The 22497-nt window shown below is 45.2% G+C and overlaps 1 protein-coding gene across 2 annotated transcripts in view; it reads left to right on the forward strand.

Annotated features, from left to right (window-relative positions):
• The first annotated feature begins 19178 nt into the window (after positions 1–19178).
• The window catches only part of ACSL1 (acyl-CoA synthetase long chain family member 1), a 38430-nt gene continuing 35111 nt past the window's right edge, over positions 19179–22497 (forward strand). The window contains exon 1 of one of the 2 annotated variants that reach the window (XM_083834259.1): positions 19179–19364. The gene's annotated coding sequence lies outside the window, so the exon portion shown is untranslated. Of the gene's footprint in view, positions 19365–19682; positions 19842–22497 lie in introns of those variants that run through there. The other variant, XM_083834257.1, reaches the window with a different exon arrangement.

A 22497-nucleotide genomic window follows, 5' to 3' on the forward strand; every position in this document is an offset into this window, starting at 1 on the left:
GCCTGCAGGGTTTGGGCAGCCTGAATGGAAAGCTTCTGGGAAGTTTCCTTGGGCTGGGGTTCATCCTCCAACCTCCGTAATACGGTTCGGGATGGAGGCTTTGTCACGAGAACGATGACTTTCCCTAGCTTGCAGAAAGTCCTTGGTTTTCTTTCCTTTTAACCTGGCTTAACCCAGCAGCTGCACTTGAGAGCTGTCATTTGTGATTTCTCCCTCCTGGTTGGCAGCCGTGCTCCTGAGAGCCACTGTGGGAGAGCTTCCCAGTCCAGATGTGATAGTGGCCCTCCAGGGGACCCTGCTACCCTGTTGCAGAGTAAGTGGATGCTTTTAAGTAACCCAATGTGTTGGTGTCAAAAGTCCTTGCTGGCTTGCTTTTATTCAGCCTGGGGTTACCCGGCAGTGCCAGTGTCAGATCTGCCCTGTTATTGGTTACCTAACATAGCCCCCTACAGGAGCCTCCATTAAATGTTGCTTTATACTCTGCCTCTTTCAGCTGGGTCCACAGATACCAAGGTACTATGGGGAAATGTATAGCCCTGATCTTTTCTAATGCTATAGAACAAACATTAACCTGGGGACTGCCCCGTTGTCCTGGTGTGGGACATGTGGCATAGCTGTCCTGGGACAGCTGTGTGGCAGGGGACCAGGTTCCTCCTGGGAAGCGTGGCCGTGGTGTGAGAGCGGTGCGCAGGGTGCCGAAACACAGACCCCTCCTGGAACAAAAAACAAATTAGTAAGCAATGATTAAGACATTAAAACAAATGCTCAGTAAGTAATGTGTTTGCCCTGACAAGATCTTCCTATTCACAATCCAAAGGTTTTGCTGTTGCCTGGAAAGCACTCCCGTATTATGATGACAAATAGCTCGCAGAAGTTTGGGATAGGTGTACCCTTAGGTGCCTGGTGCTTTAGTTATGATGTTAAAACACTGATAAGCTGCATAGTCTCTATGTACCACGCTTATTTGCGAGCCTGTTCAGTCAGGGTAAGATTGCCAACAGCATGCTTCCAAGTTGTGCAGAGACCTTTTGATTAAACATCACTCCTTAATCTTTCTGAATTTCATTTGCACTATGTACTTTCAGGTGGCGTCCTTATAAACGAGAATATTCCCCACCTTTGGGGTCATTTGACAAACTTGGATATTGGTTTAACATTTTGTTTCTTTCCACTCAACCCAACTATTCTTGTCACTTGTGAAATTTGTAGAAGGCTTAATATTATTAAATACACGGTGCTTTCTAAATAAGTCTGCCTCAAGCGCAGGCACACAAGTTGTGAATGAATAAAACAGATAAAGGAACATGACGGTCTAGAAGCTGGAATCATATTGAAAATGAAAGTTTCACAACAGTCCTGAAACAGAGCATATGAGTGCTAAATTTATTTCTAATACTTGCGAACAGGGAAGAGAATTACTAATCCTGACTAATATACCCAAGCAAGTGCCTTGCTATGACCTGAAGGACTGAAATAAAATCCATTTGCTTGCTTTGGAAAAGAATCAATTTTTCTGTGTAGAAGGAAGCTGGACAGAAATTTAACTGCTGGGGAAGAAAGGGGAATTTAACGGGGCTGCAAATCCCCCTCCATTTTCCCTACTGACCGCATCTTCTCACTCTTGGCCCTCTTCCCACTTTCCAAGAAAAAAAAACAGATCCCAACATGAGGTTTTATTGAAAACAAACAAAAAACCAACCAAACAAAAACTTTCCCTAACTAAGAAGCTGGAACACTTTTGTGCCAGAAAGTTACTGGAAGAATGAGCAAATGTACATTGAGCTAATGAGGGTGTCCAAAAGGAAGGAGGAAGAATGAACTCTTTTTTTTTTTTTTTGTTAGGGTTTTAAGATTTCGAGTTGCTGGCTGAAAGAGAAAATATTAAGCAGGTTGGAGATGGCCTGTCTTTTTACCAAACCTTGCTGTGTTGAAAGCCAGGGAAAATTTGTTTGGGGTTTCAGTGGAAGTAGGGCTAGAATGTCAGGCTCACTGAGGTACTGAGCACCAAAACTTAGCTTGTGTCTGTTCGACTGGGAATCATTTGTGAAATATTTCAATGCACAGAAGTAATTAAATACATTTTAAAATTGGAGTGTTTTATGAAAGATACAAGTAACTTCCTATTAATTTGAAACAGTATTTTTGACCTTTCATTTTAAATTCGTTTTGTTTTTCTACTTAAGGATAATTAAATATTTAATTACTTCTACAGTTGTGGTCTCACATGAGTCAAAACCACCCCCCACAAAAGTGTCTATAGAGTTCTGCTTCCCAGGAGTTAGAGTGCTCATTTTCTGGCCAGAGCCTGCCCAGGTTGGTGAGGAGGCCCTTTCCCATCCGCATGTCCTGTTGCAAAGTCCCTGCTTGGCTGGTCTTCGCAAATCTGCTTCTTCCGCACTGTTTCTGCTGGGGTCCAGACAAGTTCCTGTGTATACGTATGTGTGTGTGCATGCATGAACTCGTGTATGTAAGGAACATTCAATCATATGGGCTTAATGTGGGAAGAACATAAAGTTATATGTGCTCTACCACTGGAAAAGCTCAATAATAGCTCGTCCTTGAGAAATTGCTTTTGTCACGAAGAGTACGGATACCTGAAGTCTTTAAATTGTCAGAGAAACTTTGTTTATACCCATTTGCATTGGCACTGTAAAACTGTGGGAATCGTTTCTGGATGTGGCGGTGAATTTTTCACTTACTGGAGAACTTACCTTTTAAGACATAAACGTTCTTAAATTATAGGTGCATTTAATATCTGATTGTACAAAGAGTACATATAACTACCAGCGTGGAAAATGGGTGCCATCTTACTTTAGATAAAACCCCACTAAGCAGCAATAGATCTTCCAGGCAATACACTGCTCCCACTGTGAATTATTTATATCCTAATCTAGTCTCTGTTGAAGCTAAGGGAGAGATTTTCATCACCTCCAGAAGAAGCTGAACAAGGCTATTAGCTAGCACCAGTATTCATGTGCATTGTCACATGAAAAAAAAAATCGAGTTCTTACTAGTTATTGTAGTGATAATGAGGAGCCCATTACTGTACGTGGCCTAGTGTGGTCTTGTTGAAAAAGGCTGAAGGTGATCTCTGCATTTTTATTCCATCTTCGTACTTCCATTTCACAGTTCTTATCAAATTAACCTGTCAGAAATGTCCTTAGGGTAGCAACCCTATGCTAGAGTAGGTGATGACAAATTTCAGGAAACATCTGTTGCCTTGCTTTGGCTGGGCAGAATTTCCTGAAGTTTAGGAAGCTGTAGTTTTTACTCCATGTTATAAATGATTTCATGAGGCTGATGGACGCTGGCAGATTTCTGTGGCATTCCCCATGAGATCAGAGTGGGAGGAAAAACTTTCTGCATGGGCAAAACCATGCCCGACACTGCTTTCTGGGAATGTGATAAAGGTCCTTTCGTCCCTATGAGAGCCAGACCTCTGATAACTCAGCATAGTTTGTGAAGGGCTGCTCTGGGCTTTATAGCCTGGGTTTTGAAAAGATTTTCTTCTGTGCTTAGATAAGAGTGGGGAGGAAGTTGCATTCTCCAAGCCTTTGAACAGAAAAAAAGAGAATATCGAGTAAACTGAATGAAAATGAATGAACTCACGTTTTTAAAATGTTAAAAAAAAGCTACCTTTTGGCTTCAGCAGTTCCCACTGACAGATCAAGACAAGCCTGTGCTCGGTTGGAGGGACTTGCAGAGGATGCAGGCGGTGTGACATTGCTCTCCTTTCCGCTCCAGCTCGAAGGATGTGCACAGCGTGAGGCTGTGCAGGGTGGGCGCTGCAGCTGAAGGCAGCGTGGAGCTGTGCCCACACTGAGAATAAAGGAATTGATACGAGGTGGGAAATATTATCCCACTTTCTGGACAGGTTGCTAGCTCTTGGGTTGTTTTTTTTCTGTTATCTGTTATGTTAACAGCTAATCTCTAAATTGTTATCTAAAGGTTACCTCCGTATGATAATGCCCGTTGAGGTGCATTATGCAGAGAGGGCAGAGGGAAGTTTGCATATGCACTCTTGTAACGTGAAAGAGCACATTTGCAGTTTTTTAATGTCAGGTCCCAGAGGAGAAGCAGTAGGATGCAGAGCTTTTTACCACAGCTGAGATGCGCTGGGAAGTCTGGGGGTTAGCTCGAGGGAGTGCTGGCACCTAGCCAACACACGCTGCTTTTAGTAACAAGAGCCCTGTTTAACCTGGTAGGTGTGCCGTTGGTAACACAAGCACAAAAACGAGTGAGCAAAAGCTGCCCTATCTGTGCTGATTAGGTAGTTTTCAGTTCATCACAACTAAGTCAGGCCAAGCTGCTTTCTGCTGCATTCCTCAATGATTTGTGCCGAATCATATGTTTCAACCACGAACAATTTCAGCTGCAAGTCTATTTTAATCTCGCTTTTCTTTTTTTTTCCCTAATGTTGTCAGCACTGCACACTAATGTCCCCGGGTCCTTATTCTCTGTGTTCACTTCAAGCGAATAAAAGCTAAAAAAAACATCTTCCCCAAATGTGTGTTTTTTGAAATTCTGTCAGCAAATCCTCATATTATGAGAGCCGCAACTCCACCTAGCACAGTACCTGCTGCCTGTCACATAGGTGAGATGAGAACGCGAACGGGGTTTTATGTTTGCTGGCCACCTACGTGACCAGCAGACGTATTTCCCTGTGACCTTGGGGCGAGCATTGCCACCTGTTGCCCTTTTTACACAAAAGCAATGTGTGCCAGTGCACGAGAGCCAGCGCTGACCTCTCCGTGGAGAAGAAAATAGAGCCCGGCGGCAGTTTTGGAGTATAAGAAATGCTTGTGACTGGCACGAGAACCCCGTTTGTCACCTATTGTCATTGCTACCACCAGCCCCCGCCTGCCGGCCTTGCAAGTGCCACCCCAAGGCGCCTGCATCCCGAAGTACCCTTACCCCGAGCTGACACTGCAGGCAGTGCAATGAGCAGAGGTTGAATTACCCTTTAAAATTCATCAGTTGTATGATTTCTCTTCAAACGTATTTATAATATTAATTTACTCTGGCTCTGTTTCCTTAAACGATACCTAGAAGCTCAAGAGGGGCATGGACTGTCGTCTTTATCAATTCTTACAACAAAAAGCAAGACTCAAATGTCATAAAAGCATTGAAGAAAAACCAGTGCTGAGGAAACCTGGGTATGATTTTGAGGTGCCGCTATGCAAACTAATGAAGGGGGATAAAAGATCACTCAACAGAAAATTTAGAGAAGCAGAGATGAAGCAAATGGATGCTGAAAAATAACGGAACAAGTAAGATAACCAAGTAAATGTCTCTTCTTGTAGTTTAATACTGGCCAAATAAATGACAAAACCAGTAGGAAGTATCCAGTAAGGCTGGATATTTGTCTTCAGGTCACCTTGTTATCGGGTGACTAAGAGGGTTATGTGTGTCAGGAGACACAGGGAAATAAGTTTAGGAATGAGAGAAGAGGAAATAGGAAGACATGGTGGGCATTGTGAAATGTCGGTGTGAATGAATGCTGCGTGGCTAAGAATGATGATCAGCCTAACAGTTTAAAATAAGCCATTGATATGGAAGCACTGCAGTGCTGTAGTACTGGTGGGAGACAAGTGAACTCATGTTAAATCAAAACTGCTTCTGATTTTTTTTCAAACTTTTTGAGTGCAGAGCTAGATATGCCCCTAATTCACCAAAAGGATAGACTTTTTTCTTAGAAAAACTTTTATAGCTGGAAAAATGGAAAAATCCTGGACATAAACCCTTCTTTGTGCCTGGAGCAAAAGTGGCAGCTTAAAATTAAGCACTTCATGTGGCACATGCTTGGGTGCCTGTCCCTGTTCTGCTAGTGACTCACTGATAATGGATCTTGCTATAGGTCATGCACCCCAGGAGTAGTCCTGTTGAAATCATTGCAAATGTTACTCTCGGTTGGAGCAAGTACGGGACTTCACCCTGTGGGGCACAGGGGAGCACAGTGCTGAGATCCTGACCTAGCTCCTACAGGAGGGCACGTTCAGGGGGAAACGTGGACCCTTGCAAGGGAAACTTGTGTGTGTGTTGCTGAGCCATACCGTTTTCCTTTTGTTAGAAGAGGACGAGAGGATTTATTGACAAATGTTGAATATTCTGTCACAGGTGACCCTGCTGGGCGAGATATGTGACAGGCTGGCTCTTGAGGCTTTTTTTTTTTTGAGTGTTGAACTCTGTAGTAAAAGAAACTGGATGTGGAAGAAATATCCAAATGGATGATGAACTTTAAATCTTATTCATTCATTTTTCCTGCTGAAAAGGCCATTCAGCCTCACTAGGAGATAGCCAGTCAGGTGTGTTTAATGCTGAGGGAGAACGTGGAGCCTTGGCTTTAGGAAAAGCCACCCAGACAAGCAGCACAGTGGTTCCACACTGCCAATGGGATTCTGCCTTGCGCTGTCCCTCATCTGTCAGAGTACCAAAAGAAGGGAAATTCTGGGCTGTGAAATGGGTCCTTCTGGGCCAGTTAGCACTAAGACCCCATGTGGTCCTGTGCAAACGTAGCTCATTTCCAGCTCACCCTATCTGTTTCAGCCCCACGTCGGTCCTCCTGGGCCCAACCTGGCTCCAGCCACTGAGGCACTACATTTTTTCTTCTTTCAGATAAGCTGTGTAGCTGTTATCCTCCTTTCAAACACCTGTTTGTACAAGTGATTTTTTTTGGAGACTATTTGAATTAAAACCTCAGAAGTATGTAAGAGATATAGCCGTACAAAATTTGTGTTTTCACACAGGTTAAACAACCTTGAAATAAGATCTGCTGCTGTTGCATAGCACAAAAGATAAGGAAATAACTTATTTTAGACACAGGGGAATTTAGGTTTCTTTGTCTCTATTAATGTTTGTTGCTAGTCAGATATTTTGGAAAATAAGGTTTTTTTAAGGACCAATGTGCAGGTGTCCACAAATGTGACATAAAAAAAAAAAATCTTCAAACAATAAAGTTTTAAAACAGCAAGAAGTTTTTTACATGAAATGGCTCTAAAATGTTCCTCCAGCCCCTTCTCTGTGTAAGACAGAGGGATTTTTCTGCACCTGTGCCATCCGGATCTCACCATTTTGAGTCAGTGTTGACCACCGTATCTTCACCAAGTCATTTCTCTGGAGTGACCACTGATGCGCAGCCTCTTAGATTGTGTAGGGTAGGAGAAAGGAAGCAACCCCGTGCATGTGCCGCTGGGCAGGAGCTTGCACACTGGTTAGGGAGGACAGCTTGCAGAGGTTAATGCACTCCTGTGTGGGGCAGAGGCTGCAGCATCCCATAACAAGTCTCCCTCTGGGGTGCTGCGTGAAATGATGCAGGAGGAGGCTGACGACAGGACATGGTCGGAGCCACGGAAGATCAGGGTATGGGAAAGTGAGGTCTCTGAGGTGGGTAGCTGGGGTTGTAAGTGTCAGCACTGGGATGGGACGGGATGGGATAGGATGGGAAAACACCAGGTCAGAAGGGATGATTTGACCCACTTTTGCTGTTCAGGAACAGGGTAAGGAAACAATTTTGAAGAGCTACTCAGTGTTTTGTCTCTAAAGCTTGGGTCCATGCATGATGCCAGGCTGCATGCTATCCAGTGCTCACCAGCTGGGAAACTGCCAATACCCAGTAGCTCTTTTCTGTGGAAAACTGGGTATATGCTCAAGGTGTCGTTTGATTTTGGTGGTTTCCTGATAGAATACAACAATTATTTTCTGCGTATTAACAATGTTTTACCAGGGAGAGGTATATTTAGCCTGTTTCCCATGTCCATTTCCTTTAAAAGGGAGCTTGGATAGGAAGGTTTGTTATCCAAAGCCAGACCTATTTGTTTTACTGCACAGCATAACTCAGTGACTCACATCATCACAGAGAGAGGGTGGAATTGTTTCCACCCATTGCAAGAGACAATACAGGTAATTTATGATGAAGAGCCTTGACAAGATGCTGCTTTAATCCCTGGGCTGGCTTTTATCCCAACTGAAGATGTAGTTTACTTACGCACCTGGTTGTGGAATACTTTAGTGGGGTGTATGTTGGCCGTGCTGATCTTATCCACATCTTTAATTAAAAATATTCCCAAGGCTCCTCTTCCCCACGACGTTAACCTGTGAGTTGGCTCTTGCCGTCACCCTTTCTCAACACAACCTTGCAGAGCGTGAAGGAGTATGCAACCTCGGCCCTGTGGCCAAGGAGATAAAGCCTGAGCTGCTCCAGCTGCTGATGCACGTGTGCTGTGCTTGGTCCCCAGCTCCCAGGCACCCACACAGGGCAGGCAGGCTTTCTGCAGTGTGCTGCCACGGGGCTCAGCATGGCTTACTTCACACACGGGTCACAAGGTGTATTTGGAAGCTGGTGTTTCAGTGCCTTTTTATAGGTGGTGGCTCACGCAGGTGGCTCCTGTGAGTTGTTTCGCTTTGCTGGAGTTGTGCAGCTGGGGATCCATCAGCCCCGCTCTCCCATCGTCTCCCACTGGTGTCTGCAGGCTTATTGAAACTTTTTTTGAATAATAGGCACTAACTTAAAAACAAAATGTCACAATCACTATATACGAGCTTTTTGGCTTTTAGAAAGGGCGATGTTCTCATTAATTCTTTATATATTCCCCTTTGGGACCCCGTAGGTGCTAGCATGGAGTTGAAGGGGTCCAAACAAGCCCTTGCCCTGGTGGAGTGCACTGCTGAGCCAGCAGGCTTGGGGATGGGGACACACCTTGCCCCAGACATTCTTTACAAGCAGATGTTTCTTGCTTGCTTTTGGGGCTGAACTTGCACTTGTGCTCCAGGGCTCCTTGCAACAGTTATTGCGGGTGTGGGAAGGACGTGAAAACACACCGGGTGCTTGGAGGTTGGCTCTGGCGAGGGACTTTCAGTATGCTGTAGTCTTGCACTGCTTTGGGCACTGCTGTTCTTTTTTGTGTTAAACATATTCTGGCGAACTGTAGCCTGTACCAAATAAAACAATTCACTCTTTTTGTCAGCCAGAAAGGATTGTGCTCAGGATATATTCCTGAGACGGTCATTTATTTTTTGACACAGACGCTTCATTTTTCAGCTGGAGTTTAGACATAATAAATATTTAACTTCTACGCTTTCTTGCTCTGTTTATCTCTGTGTAATATTTTACTTAATATTCAGTTAAGCAGACTGCATTATTATCAGTTTATATGTTTCGGTAGTGTACCTTCACACGTTGTAACTTCTGTTCTCAAGTAGATTTTAGAAGTAAAGAATGCAACCTTATACCTCCTTTGTGTGGTGCCTTCAGCACTCAAAGAGATAGAAAGAGGAACAGTCATTGGGAAATAAATTTTATAAGAGGAAAAGTTAACAAACAGGCACACTTGGCTTGTTTGTATTACCCTGCCATAAGCAAGCAGCAGAACATCTTTCTTATGTTTGAGCTTTCATGTAAAAAAACTCAGATTTGAAAGGCTTCACGTTGCTGGTTCAGATAAGGCAAGTAGTAAATTTGGGATTACGTACAGCTTGGAGGAGGGAGGGGGAAAAATGCAGCATGTGAACAAAAGCTCAGAGAAGAAGAACCGGTGGCAAATGAACTGGCTTTGGCACAATTGAATCTGCTGCTGTTTATGCTGTTTTTTCCAGTCCTATGCCATTACATCACACCTTGTCATTTGAGGAAATAACATTTTTGGTAGCCTGACATAAGCAAACTGAATCAGTTATGGCCAGGTCGTCTTCTTTTTACGTGACAAATGCCATTTCCACAAGAGCCTGCCGTCTCCTTCCTATTTGGGGGATTCCCACTGACTCTACTGCTGTGGAAAGGGCAGGTCCTGTGTTCTGAGGGGGAGCTTTGGCAACTCATGCCAGCTGCTGGCCATCAGAAGATCCCAACCCATAAGCTATATATTTTTCTTAAAGGGGAAAGAGGGGCAGGAGAAGGAGTAATATTTGATAAACAAAGACAGTAAAAGAAAGTGGAAGGCGTAGTAGCTGAAAAATCCATTCTGTGTTTGAAAAGAAAAACACAAAAACCTCGAAACCCAGCAAAGTAATTACATATTTAAAAACATGTGTTTGCCATTTTAAGTTGGCTTTCTAGCTATGTTTCTATTTGGTTTCCCCAAATATCCTCTCTCTATATATTTGAGTGTGCATGTATGCACATATATATCACGTCTCTTTTCTGGTATGCCATAGAAGTTTTGCAGTTATTTTTCTCGGCTTTTATACAGAGGATTTCAGAAACACCCTGTTTTCCTGGTTCAGTATCTCATTGTTCAGAAGACTTGTATTTCACAGAACTCATTAAATTCATGACTTCCTTACACCTGTGTTTCTAAGCTGAGGAGTGCCTATGTAAGGTAAGGGAGCAAGTGGGACTGAAGCACAGTTTGGGCTGGGTCCACGCAGGGCTTTACCCAGAGCCCCACCAGTCCTCGTCATTTCACCTTCCCGGAGCTGTCGGAAGAACTGGTCATTGCCACCTGCCCTGCTGCTCTGGGACTGCAAAGGGGGCATTGCCTCTGCTGGAGTCCCCCATGGCTCCTCACTCATTCTCCATCACAGAGGGATCCCACTCCTTCTTCCTGCTCCCTGGCAATTGCTGTCGGGATTTATAATCTCTTTCCCAAGTGTATAAAACAGTTACAAATGCAAAATGGAAATTATTCCATTTCCCACTACAGAGAGAGCTGAAAAGACATAAGGAGCTATGCCTGTTCTGAGGATTCAGTAGCTCATGGCTTTTAACTGCAATATATGCTAGACATCTTGAAGTGCTTATTTGCAAGACATATTGTTAGCGTAGCAACCACATAACCACCAAGTGATTATATGAAGGTGCTTTATTCAGCGCTGGAAGCCGGGGCAGGTGCCCAAATCTGGCTTCAAGTCCCGTTACTTCCCAGCCATTATTTATACATACAATATTGCGTCAGGTATACATATTCATTACAGGTTGCAACATCAGCCTCGCTTTTCATTCTAATTAGCTCCCCTCCCCTTTGCACATGCGTGGCGCACTCTGGTGGTCGTCCAGGTGGTCGTCCAGATGAAGTAAGGAGTCTTCCTCTCCGCTGAACTCTTTCACCTTTCTCACTCGACGCATGCTCCCTCCGCTCCTTGGTTCTGCTTCAACTCATTTCATCATCTCCAGGCCCTTATCCAAGGTCAGGTTATACCTGTTCCCTCCCAGGGTTCCCCTTCAACGATTCCTTTAAATGTTCAATGTACTCCCTAGGTTTCCAGTATACATAGATTACTTGATAATGTAAGTACATTTAATAATATTTAATTATACCGTATGATCCATCACCTGAGAAACATTAATAGAACATCCATTCGATTCTCCCCAACACTAACATTTCCCCCCTTTGAAAATACTTCACTCATACCAAGAGCAAGTATTTTCATTACTATTAAAACATAATTATATACATCCTGTTTACCGGTAACATGCATATTCGGGTTCGGTTCAGGAGACTCATAAGGTTTTCCATACATGATTTCATAGGGACTTACTGACATCCCACTTCTTGGCTTTATTCTAATTCTTAGCAAAGCTATCGGTAAGGCCTGTGGCCACTGTATCTTAGCCTCCTGACAGATTTTGCTTAATTGTCCTTTTAAGGTTTGGTTCATCCTCTCTACTTGACCACTAGATTGAGGCCTCCATGGGGTATGTAAGTTCCAGGTAATTCCTAGTAACCTACTAACCTCCTTAACCACATTGGCAATGAAATGTGGTCCCCTGTCTGAAGAAATACCCAATGGTACACCAAATCTAGGGACTATTTCCCGTAGTAACCATTTTACCGTTTCTTTAGCTTGGTTGGTTCGACAGGGAAGGGCCTCTGGCCATCCTGAAAAAGTATCAACCCCTACCAATAGGTATTTATAACCTCTTGCTTTAGGCAGTTCTACGAAGTCTATTTGCCAGTAATCTCCAGGCTCTATTCCAGCTCTAGTTCTCCCCATCTCAGCATGTTTCCTTGCTACCGGGTTATTCTTTAAGCAAAGCTCACATTTTGACATTACTGACTTTGCCATTGTTAACATGTGTACCGAGATGACACCTCGTTTCAAATAGGTCACCATTGCTCCTGCACCCCAGTGACATTCATTATGTTTTATTTGTAAGATTTCTCGCATTATTATAGGAGGCACTATGAGTTGTCCTGTCGCAGTCACATACCATCCGTCAGGATTCTTCCGGGCCTTCATCAAATTTGCAAGTCTCTCATCTTCTGCTGAATACTTTGGGTTTTTAGGTAATTTGAAACAAGAGAGGCCTACCTTCGATGGAATTAGAGCCATTACTTTCCGTACTTCACGCGCGACCTTCCGGGCCGTCAAATCTGCCAATCTGTTACCTTCTGCAATCTCTGACATCCCTCCTTGATGAGCTTTACAATGCATTATGGCCACCTGTTGGGGTTTCTGTACAGCTGTTATTAATTTCAATATTTCTTCCTGATATTTTATATTAGTCCCTTATGAGGATAGCATTCCCCTTTCTTTCCATAATGCCCCATGTACGTGGACTACCCCGAATGCATATTTTGAATCTGTCCAAATATTCACATTCTTACCCTCGCTTAGTTCCAGGGCCCGCGTCAGGGCGACTATTTCTGCTCGTTGGGCTGAAGTCCCCGGAGGTAGGGAATTTGCCTCAATCACTACCTTTGATGTAGTTACCGCGTATCCTGCAAAACGAGTCCCATTTTCCACGAAGCTGCTTCCATCCGTGAAAAGTTCTCAATCTGGTCTCTCCAGAGGCTGATCTTTTAAGTCTGTTCTGCTGGCATAGGTATGTTCGATGATCTCCACGCAATCATGACTGAGGTCTCCTTCCTCCGCAGTTGTTCCTAGAAACACTGCTGGGTTCAATAGGTTAGTAGTTCTTAAGATTCATTCGGCTGGGCGATAGCCAATGGCCCCCCTTTTGCCTGTATTAAAAGGACTGTGGCTGCCACGGCCCTTAAACACGAGGGCCATCCGGCGCTTACCGCATCCAATTGTTTAGAAAAATACCCCACAGGTCTTTTCCAGCTCCCAAGTCGCTGGGTCAGTACTCCTAATGCCAATCGTTGTCTCTCATGCACAAACAGCTGAAAGTCCTTTGATAAGTCCGGCAAGCCCAAGGCAGGCGCCTTCATCAGGGCTTCTTTTAATTTCTTAAAGGCCTCTTGTTGTGGCTTTCCCCAGGTAAATGTACAGGCCTTTTGGGTTTCATAGGGGGGCTTTGCTATGAGTCCATAGTCCATTACCCACAGTCTACACCACCCGGCCATACCTAAGAAAGCCCGTAGTTCGTGCAGATTTCGCGGCTCGGGGATTTCACAAATAGCTTGTATTCGGTTAACTCCCAATTTTCTTTGTCCTTGAGAAATTTCACATCCCAAATAAATTACTGTTGTGCACGCGATTTGTGCCTTTTGTTTAGAAACCTTGTACCCATTTAGTCCCAATTGATTCAAAATATCAATAGTTACCTGAATACATTCTGACTCTCCTTCGGTAGCTATTAATATATCGTCCGCATATTGCAGCAGCAAGTATCGGTCCTTTGGTACCTGAATCTGTTCTTGGTTAATCCAGTCTTCTATTTCTTTAGCTAGTTGACTGCCGAAGAGGGTCGGGCTATTCTTGAATCCTTGAGGCAACCTTGTCCAGGTTAGTTGCATCTTTCGTCCGTTCCATGGATTTTCCCATTCAAAAGCAAAAAGCTTTCTACTTTCCTTGTCAATGGGTATGCAGAAGAAGGCGTCTTTTAAATCAATTACCGTAAACCACTTATATTTCTCTTTTACAGATGTTAACAATGTATAAGGATTAGCCACCACTGGGTGTATATCTTTTGTTATTTCGTTTATTGCCCTAAGGTCCTGCACTAGCCTGTATTCCCCATTAGGTTTCTTTACTGGGAAAATTGGGGTATTATATTCAGATTTGCATTCCTCCAGAATGTGGTAGCTAAGAAATTTATCTATAATCTTTACTATCCCTAGCCTAGCTTCTAGCTTCAACGGGTACTGTTTAATCCGTACCGGTCGGGCCCCTTCCTTAAGTTCAATTTTTACTGGCTGGGCTACTTTTGATTTTCCAGGCACGTCCGTTTCCCAAATTGCAGGCATTACTGCATTTTCTACCTCTTTTGGGATATGAGGAACAGCCTTCTCTTTAATCATTAATATTTGTCCCACTTTTGATTCCGGGATTCTCATAATCAATTCTCCATCTTCAAACATTATAGTTTAGTTAGCAAATCCCGTCCCAAAAGAGGAATAGGGCATTCTGGTACATATAAAAATTCATGCGTAATTTCTTTACCTCCAAACTGTAAATCAAGGGGTTGTAAGAACGGCCGTATTTCCTCCTTCCCGGTGGCACCTACAATAGTAGTTTTCCTTTCCCCTATCTTACCACTTAATCTATTGAGTACTGAATATGTGGCCCCTGTATCAATTAAAAATTTTACTTCCTTATTTCCTATTTGAATTTTTTTTACCAAAGGCTCTTTAGTTTCTTTCAATCTCTCTAAAAGGGCGGAAGGTGATTCCGCTTTTTCTTGCCTGACATTATACAATTTTGACCAATTTATGGTCCGGGGCATGGCATTCTGTACCCCGATTTGTACCCAATCTTGATATCTCTTCAGCCTCCTTATTCCATCCCCTGTGTTATAATCCCATTGGGGATCCTCGGTGGGGAAGTTTTGATCTAGATTTCCAAGCACTAATCCATTACGTATATCTTCTCGGGCTCTCTCTCTGGCTGCCCGTAATACCATGTCCTTTTCTGTTGAATCCATCAAAGTATCCAGGATCACCTGGAGATCATCCCAATCAGGATTTTGGGTTTTAATTATCATTTTCATTATCCTAGCTACTTTATCTGGGTTTTCCCTGTAGGTGCCGGCTGCTTGCTTCCATATCATTAAATCCCCAGCTGAAAAAGGCACCTTGACATATACCGGTCCTTCTGTCCCCACTCCTTGCCTGAGGGGAGCGATTATTTTCCCTCCCTGTTCATTTATAGTTTCTCCTGCCCTTCGCTGTTGCCGGGTCCTATGTGACACGGGGAGACTAAAATCGGGGATTCTCCATCACTACTGCTATCTTCCTTTTCTCTTTTCCCTCCCTGTCCTGGCTCTTCCGGCGGAGCCAACGGTGCAACTTCCAGATCAATATTTCCATTATTATATTATTATATTATATTATTATATTATTATATACATTATTATATTATTATATTATTATATTATATTATTTCCCATAATACTTATTATTCTCTATTGCCTGATGCTGTATACAGCGTCCCTCCTTAGTACATGCACAACAACGTTCCTCAGTTTAAACTTCAAGCACCATTATTCCACAAGCATGCTGCCATTCAGGCTTTCGGCGCAAATAAAAGAATAATTCCACATACGGCAGTTCATCATATTTTCCTTCCCACTTACAAAATAGCATTAATTGTAAAATTGTATTATATTGCAATGTTCCATTCTCAGGCCAAGTTTCTTGGTCCTCTAGTTTATACTGTGGCCACCAAATATTACAATAATCAATCAGCTTTCCTTTCCGCATTTCTTGACCAAAACCTCCCTCTTTCCAGTGTGCTAGCAAACACCCCAGCGGGGATGTCCGCGGGATAGGTACATCTTTTCCCAAAATTTCTTTAATCTTTTTCATTTTGAGCTTATAATACGGACCCAAAAGCTGCCGGAGCAGCAACACACTCTCCCGGAAGCTGCCGAAGCAGCAACACACTCTCCCGAAAGCTGCTGGAGCAACAACACACTCTCCCGAAAGCTACCGGAGCAACAACACACTTTCCCGAAAGCTGCAGCAACACACTCTCCCGAAAGCTGCAGCAACACACTCTCCCGAAAGCTGCAGCAACACACTCTCCCGAAAGCTGCCGGAGCAGCAACAGCACACTTTCCAGAAGCTGCCGGAGCAGCAGTGTGCTTTCCCAAAAGCTGCCGGAGCAGCAGCGTGCTTTTCGCTAAAAAGCTGCCGGAGCAGCAGCAGCACGCTTTCTACATACCAATAATACCTGGTGCTGACCCTTCAGCACAAACCAATACAGTTACCAATGCCGAACCTGCAGAGCTTTCGCTCTGTCTAACGGACGGCGCCTAGGCTTACCCCGGGAGCTCCCTGCCCAACCGAGCGTGGCTTTCGCCGCGTCTGACCGGCAGGCTTTCCCAACCAAATCGGTACCGAATACCCAAAGTTGAAAGCACCTTTGCTTACCACTCCAGTGGTACGTCGTGAGCAGCGGAGGTCGGTCGTGGTCGACTGCTCCCCGAGAATCCCTCGGTGCCGGCTGGAGCGAAACCGAGACACGATCCGCCTCAGCAGTGCCCACGCTGTCCCATCTGGGTCGCCAAAATGTTAGCGTAGCAACCACATAACCACCAAGTGATTATATGAAGGTGCTTTATTCAGCGCTGGAAGCCGGGGCAGGTGCCCAAATCTGGCTTCAAGTCCCGTTACTTCCCAGCCATTATTTATACATACAATATTGCGTCAGGTATACATATTCATTACAGGTTGCAACATCAGCCTCGCTTTTCATTCTAATTAGCTCCCCTCCCCTTTGCACATGCGTGGCGCACTCTGGTGGTCGTCCAGGTGGTCGTCCAGATGAAGTAAGGAGTCTTCCTCTCCGCTGAACTCTTTCACCTTTCTCACTCGACGCATGCTCCCTCCGCTCCTTGGTTCTGCTTCAACTCATTTCATCATCTCCAGGCCCTTATCCAAGGTCAGGTTATACCTGTTCCCTCCCAGGGTTCCCCTTCAACGATTCCTTTAAATGTTCAATGTACTCCCTAGGTTTCCAGTATACATAGATTACTTGATAATGTAAGTACATTTAATAATATTTAATTATACCGTATGATCCATCACCTGAGAAACATTAATAGAACATCCATTCGATTCTCCCCAACACTAACAATATCTTTGTTTTTTCTTCTCTTGATATTTCAAGCAAGTGTAAGCAGATGCAGATAGAGTACGGTAGAAGGCTAGACAGTTTATGTTGTATATAAATGATGCACTTGGGATGGCTCTCAAAGAGGAGAGGCTGATTCAGTTCAGTGATGTGCATACCCTGTAAATCAAATTGAAAAGAATGCAGCTAAGTGATTTTTCTGCCAGGTGCTTAATTTACTTCATCAATGATAGCTAACATATGTATGTAAGAGCAGTACTTCATTATCAGTATTATTATATCAGTACTGGTGAGGCCACAGCTGGAGTGCTGGGTCCAGCCTGGGCTCCCCAGTGCAAGAGAGATGTTTGTTGTGCAGGGAGAGGCTGAGCAAGCTGTAATGCCTAATCTCAAGAAGGAAAACCTTGGGATGGAGACACGCCTTGTCAGTGTGCATAAGTGTTTATAGCAGGCATGGCAAGAAGATGGAGGCAGATTCTTCTCAGTGGTGCTCAGTGAAAGAGCAAGAGGCAATGGGCACAAACTGGAATACTCTCATCCACAGGAGCCAGTTTTGTTAGCTCCGCTGTATAAGATAGCCCAACATTTTATTATGGATTTTATTTACATACAGCTTCCCTGATTTATTTACATGTTTTTCTAAGTAATTTGGTTGAGACTAGATTTGGAAAAAGCCAATTTCAGAGAGTAATGGGGTCCCTGGATGGATAATCCAGTGAGTGTCAAATTACTGAGACACATACTCAAATTGCTGGCAGTTTTGCACTTCCATATTGATGACAGGAATCACAAAAGGGTACATGCAAGTGATAGAGAGAGACAGACACACAGACATACACCTCCTAGAAATACTCTTTCCAGTGGAGACAAGGCAAAAGTAGGTTCACTTAAGTTTCTCTACGAGGGCTAAAAATGTGGTTTGTGTCCTTTTGAGACCCAGATGTGGAGAAGAATGTGATAACAAAGGATTAATTTGCATAGCAGATAAAATCATAGTAAGTTTTGTTGGTTGGCAGATAGAAGCATTCAGGGAGCAAAAAAGTCACCAGTGCCTGAGATGGTGTATTTCTACATCACTTGATTGTTGCCTTCATCCAAAACTAAGGACATGATGCAAAAATCAAATGGCAGAGGCTGGCTCTGTCTACACGAGCAAGAAGTATGGTGCAACAGGGACAAACGAGCGGAGTGCAGCTGTTCCAGATAGCTGATGTCCATGCTGTCCGTGCCTTGGGGCTTTAGTTGCACTGTGGACTTCATGCCCATTAGCAGCTGATGTGACTTAGATGCACTCCTGGATGACATGTCCCCACTTCCTTTCAGGTGAAAGGAATCTATTTTGCATTTGTGAGACCCTCCACAATGTGACCCGAGTGCAGTTAATCGGGGACTATCAGTACATGCACAAGTGCGCTCCTCCTTTGTGCTGAGAAGGGAGTATAGGCTCTGGGCCTTTGGTAGCATTTAGATTTCATGGCAAGTCCTACACCTGGTATGCTCCAGTAGAAACTAAAAAAGAGTGGTTGTCTGTATGTAAAATAAAAGTACCTCCTATACTTTACAAAATATTATACATGTATGTGAATGTGTATAGTCTTAGCTGACACTTAAGGTAACAAAAAAACCATGAAACAGAGGAGGCTGAAACCCATGGCACTATTCAGTGTGTACGATATGGCAGAACTTTGAGATTTGGGTTGATGATTTACAAACGAAACGGGCCAGTGAAGCACACAGCCAAACCACAGCAAGGTAACTTGACTTTCAGAGGGCGGCTGAAACGACTCCAAGTTCCTTTGTTTTGTCCCAGCACGCCTCAAATCTGCAGTCCCCTCACAAGCAAAATCTAGTGGTTGGTAACATATGGTTCTTGGGGTTGCAATGAGTTCATTATCCGCTTTTATCATGAAACGTGCATCTTTTCAGCATACTTGTACTGGATGCAGACGGCTTTTGTACAGCTGGGAGGAAAAGTTTCCCTCACAAGCTGTCGCCTTGGCTTTGTAAGGTATAAAGGGCTGCACCCTGCACCTCCAAATCCCGCGAGCGAGCAGGCAAAGGAGGAACAAGGCAGCTCATTGGGGCTCCTTGAATTTAGGGGGATGAAGTGAGAGGGCTGAACCCCACAGGGAGGGAGAGACAAGGCGACCGACTGCCGGCCTGTCCCCGCTGCCTGCGGGGGACCGGGGCCGGCCGTGAGGGGCCGGGGCCGTCCCTGAGGGACCAGGGCTGGCCCTGAGGGGCCGTGAGGGGCCGGGACAGCCGCAGGCCCCGCGCAGGAGGCGGCGCGGGCCCTCTCGCCCTCTGTGCGGCGGCGGCAGGGGGCGGTGAGGGCGGAGGAGGCGGGCTCGCCACACGCACCCGCCGCTCCCGCCGTGCTCCGCTTAAATAGGGCGGCGCCGGGGGAAGCCGCACATAGCCCTGCTCCGCCGTGCCGCCGCTGGGAGGTGAGGGGGGCTCGGGGGGATCCGCCGCCACCACCACCAGGGGGACGGGGGCGAGGGTGCCGGGAGGGTGTCGGGAGGGTGCCGGCGGCTGTCAGGGCCGGGCCGGGGCCTGCCGGGGCCGCCGCCTCGACCTGCCCGCAGCCCCGGGGCCGGGCGGCCTGCTTGGCCGGCTGTCAGCCGGGCTGCGGCGGGCACAGGAGCGGTGCCCGGCCTGCTGCCAGCTGTGGTGCAGCGCAGGCTGCCCCCGGAGCCCTGTTTGCCTCCCCCGGCCCTGCCGGGCTGGGGGTTTCAGCGTCTGGGTGCCGGACCTTGCCTCGCTGGACCCGAGGAGGCTGCTCTCGGATACAGCGTGTTGTTGAAGCAGCATCTGTTTATTTATTTTTTTTAAAGCGCGTGTGGAAGCGTGGCGTGAGGTGAACCGGCCTAAAATGGAAGGCTGAGGGGCTGGGAGTCCGCAGGCCGCCTGCCCCCCGCTAGGTAGGGATACGGAGCTGGGGGTTTATCCGAGTTCAGCGATGCTTTTGTTCCGAGGTGCACGCGTTTGTTGTTCCTGTTGAACAGGAATCGCAACCCTGGGAGCCTTCTAAATTTCTAAAGGGCAAGCCTGTGAGCTGTCTGGGGTATTACCAAAACGCTTCTGGACCGAGCAATCTGCCTAAAGACTTGCCTCCGTTGGGTTAGTGTCAGAGATATGATGGTCCTGTCCTGTGACAGGAAATAGTGACATCTAAACTAACTGCTCCTGAAGCCCTGTGCTTTTATACTTGTGCCTAGGCAAAATTATTCTGCGTGGTGTAAGCAGGCTTTTTGGCCACGTTGCTTTGCAGGGAGCAGTGCCGTCTCCTCAGCCTGCTTGGGAGCTTTTATATTCGCACCTCTGTGCTTGGGAATGTGCTCTGGCTTGAGGGCTGAGGTTTCTCAGATCAAGAGATTCAGCTCAGATTTCTCGGATCAAGAAGGCAGTGAGCTTAGGGGAAAAACACCTTTCTTTTCTCTTATCACCAGTAACATCTAATGAGTATAAATGAAATACGGAGATCCTCATGGAGCTGTACTGCTGTTGGCTGATTCTCTGAAACAGAAAGATATCAAGCGTATTTATATTGCAATACAGAAATGATTGGGGGGTTGGATTAAAAGCTTGTAGTTACAATTATCTGTTTTGTGTAGTGTACTCAATTCAAGGTCTTGAGCAACTGGCCTTAGCCTATTCTGGGGGCTGCAGTGATTGTGTTGAATCAAAAGGCTGCTTCTAAATTTGGTAGATACTGTTTTACAACTACAAATCTCCCAGCTTGAGGTTGGAAGTAGGTCATCAGTTCTTGAGAAGCCTGCCCCTGAGTAGCCTTTCATGTCAAGGGCAAATACAAGGTCGGTATCTGTATCAGTGGAGAAATAAAACCAGCAATTCAAATGGAAGGAAAGAAAACTCTTCAAAATAGTTACCTGGGTAAGTAACTCTCCTGTTTCTTTGAGTAAAGCCTCTGTAGCTGACTCCTACCTGATGTGCTCCACTGCAAATTAATGCTGCATTGGATTTTTGGAGGAGGTAGATCATATACTTTTCAGACCTGAGTGTGTTAATCTCCAGTGGGGAGGCGTAAACTCTTTCTATTTCCCCTACAAGAAGACACTTAAGCTAGTGTGAGCAATAGAATACAATAGTGGCTTTGTTTGTTTTGTTTTTTCTATTTATTTTGTACAAGTCTTGATAATGCAGATGACTGGAATGGGTAGACTCAAAGGCTAATGGCACCGGATTTCAAATGTGCAGCAGAGGGAGAGGTTCTGGCCCAAGGGAGTACAGTGCTTGGTAAATTGGGCTTCTGGTAGAGTGATGCAAAGATTGGCTGCCTTATTCTACTTCTGTGGTGTGCTAAACTACAAGTGGAAAGTACACAAAATATTTTGTTTAAAATATAATCAGTGGTAACTCCCCAGAAATCCTCACAAATAAGAGGGGAGATGGCTTGTCTGTAGGTACAGGACTTTGTGTGGGAGTTCCTCGTGCTGTGTGGCTGAGGGAAGGGCTGCTGAACAGTGCTGACCTTTGCAGGCAGCAGCCTGAACCCTGCCTGCAGGTGGGGGGGCTCGCTCTTCTGCAGGTCCTGCCTGACTCCTGGTAACACACAGGCTTCTGCTCTCTTGCTGCCTCCTGTTTTTGGAGTTAGTCATCTACAGAGGGCAAAATACAATAGTAAAATACTCACTTTGGTTAATTGAACCTTAGTACCGGTAGTTTGTCCAGCATTGACTGAAAACTGCTTCTATAGTTTGATAGAGAGGAGGAAAAAAGCTCTTTCTTATTGCTGGACTTTCTTATTTGAGGCTTATAGCAGAAATGTATGATGTCCTGTGGCAGCAAGCTGTTTCCAGAAAAGGACTTCTGGCTTCTTATATGAATTGCAGTCAGTAAACCTAGAACTCTTAAGCTTTTTAGCTTGATACTGCATGTGCCTTGTTTTTGGCAACTTGGTCTCTGCAGTTGGGCTGCATTAATAGGCTGGTGAGGAGGGGTGAGTTTCCTGGAAAAGAAAAGCCCCTTTGGAGGAGATAAAGGGGGACCTTAATACCTGGTGCCAAGGGGGGGGCTGCTTGGTTTGCCATAGCTTTCCTATGGTGCTAGTGTTGGGAGAGCACTCGGGTGAATTAGTTGCTTCTAGTAAGTACTTACTGATCTGTCTGGCCTCAGTGCTGTGGGTTACACTCTTTTAGACATTCTTCTGAATGTAAACACTGGTGTGATGCACCACGGCTGAAGTATGCCTGACCCAGGTTACCCTTTGCTATGGCTGTCAGGTGACCGAAGCATGAGTAAGAAACTCACTGTTGCGTGGTCTCAGGTGAGTACTGGAAGCATATGTTACCTTGAGGTACACACAGGACTTTCCCGGAACAAGTAGCATGAATAAGTTGGCACAAGCTACTCAAGCTGTTAGTGCCACCAGAAAGCTGCCAGCTCAGGGCAGTCCCCTCTGTGGGGTGATTGTCATCTGCTCTGTGTTTGGGCTGAGATAAATTAACAGGGGAGTGTCACGATGCTAGCCAGAGTTGTAGGGATGCAGTTCTAAAGGGAGAAAGTAATTTAGGCTTCAAAGTAGATGTTTGTAAGCATTTTTATTCCTCATTGAAG

The sequence above is a fragment of the Anser anser genome (genome assembly GCF_964211835.1).
Source record: "Anser anser genome assembly, chromosome: 4".
In the NCBI taxonomy this organism is placed as follows: domain Eukaryota; kingdom Metazoa; phylum Chordata; class Aves; order Anseriformes; family Anatidae; genus Anser; species Anser anser.